The sequence below is a fragment of the Eutrema salsugineum genome, unplaced genomic scaffold (assembly GCF_000478725.1).
Source record: "Eutrema salsugineum unplaced genomic scaffold, Eutsalg1_0 scaffold_2, whole genome shotgun sequence".
Taxonomy (NCBI): Eukaryota; Viridiplantae; Streptophyta; class Magnoliopsida; order Brassicales; family Brassicaceae; genus Eutrema; species Eutrema salsugineum.
Genome location: NW_006256829.1, coordinates 15,886,981 through 15,889,008, shown reverse-complemented (window position 1 = coordinate 15,889,008; position 2,028 = coordinate 15,886,981).

Sequence of the window (2,028 nt, the reverse complement as noted above, 5' to 3'; positions counted from 1 at the left end):
CAATCAAAAGATATATGGAGAACAAGTTGACCCAGTTCACCAGTCCCGGAAGACTCTCACCCGTGGCAAAAGCATGTTTTACCTGCCCTGGAAGACTCTCACCCCCGGTGGACCTTAGGACGAGCCACAAGGCCCGACATCAAAGCCCACTTCGCCATTTCTCTTCAGAAAAGCCTTAAATGAGACCTGGAAGACCTTATGACCTATAAATACATTGTTTAGTAGTCCTAAACGGGTGTGTGCTCCTGTAATGAGATTTTGAGCCACCAAACTTTGTTTTTCTAGGGTTAGGCGATGGAGATGGGGATTCTTCCCCAGATCCATTGTTCTTCCTCCTTTTTATCTTAATAACTTTTGTGTTTCATTCTTTTGCATTCTTCTATGTCTTTCATCATTCATTGCAACATGTAGATTAGTCCCAGAGAGTCAAGTTGTTTGAAGATATCGACAAGCATATATATCAATTAGGATTTCTATTGTTCTTAGCCATATTCTGGATCTCATCTCTTCTAAGTTATTCGTAAAGCATGAGAGTAGATTCATGACCTATTCTCTGAGCGTATGATTGATCAGAGCCACGAGAGTGCTGTATCAGATCATCCATACCTAGCTTTAGAAGAACATAGTCGCTATAGGAGTCGAAAGCTACCTATAGAGAAGATGTGAGCAGACGAATTCAATGTCCAATGCATGATCTTAAGTTTAGCATGAGAGCGAGAGTTAATTGCTAGATCTAAGAGATTAGTTGATTAAGCTGACGACAGTTGGTTAATCATACATGTGTCATTCTAGTTCAATGCAGATTCCCAGAAACAGATGAAGATAAATCGCCCGGAAGCTAATTGGAAATGCCACCATACATCGATTAGAGTAAACCGGAGAAGTCTAAATCGCCACCTATGAGTTTAAAAGTCTTTAGTTTGAGTCGATATGCTTTAGATGTTCTTTTAAAAATTCATCCTGCATTGCATTTCTTGTGAATATTAGATTAGGTTTTTAGTTTAAGATCTTAACCAAATACCCCAAACTTTTATTGGTTTATGAGTTTGCTTACTTCCCAGTTTGTTGTTTCTTGCAGATTAGACATCCTCCCTGTGGATCGACACCCTAAGTCCTACAACGTACATCTGTGCACTTGCAGACACTAGGGTTTTATAAATTTAAAACTTAAGGAGGACCAACGGGCTTGTTAAAAAACAACCCTAGGCCCGCAAGCCCATCAATTGATCAGCAGGTTTATAAGCAAGCTGGGAAGTATACACTGGGAAGCAGTTAAATGGTTACTACGGTATATAAGAGGATCATCAGAGTTAAACTTGGTTTTCACAAGTAATGATGAGTTCAGTGTTCAGGCCTATTATGACTCAGACTTCGGTGCAGATCTTGATAAAAGGAGGTCTATTAGCGGCTATGTGTTCACAGTAAGAGGGTATATTATCAGCTGGCCGTCTTGCCTGCAACCAGTTGTGGCATTGTCAACTCGGAGGCTGGATACATCGCATTTTCAGAAGCGGTCAAGGAAGCTCTATGGATCAAAGGTCTGATTGGTGATATGGGTCTTAATGAAGAGAAGACTTTGATCTGGTGTGATTCACAGTCAGCAATATGCTTGTCTAAGAAAAACACATTTCATGAAAGGACAAAGCATGTTGTACAGAAAATATCATTTCATTCGAGATATTATTGAAAATGGAGAGGTAGAAGTTTACAAGATTCACACCTCGAGAAACCCTGCAGATATTCTAACCAAGAGTATTTTTGTGAAGAAGTTTGAATCTGCCTTAGAGCATCTGAGGCTGGTTTGTTGTGGATGAAAAACTCATCTGTTGCCAGAGGTTAAATCTGAAGTAAGTGTGGTTTATAGAAAGGAGGTGAAATTGGAATCAAGGTTGAGAATGTTGGCGGGTGATTCTAATTTCATAATCAAACATTGGTTTGATGTTTGAACCGAGATTGGAAGAACTGGTTAAGTCGAATCTTCAGCTGGTATGATTTAAAATAAAGTGCTGCGTTTTGGAGATAGAAAGG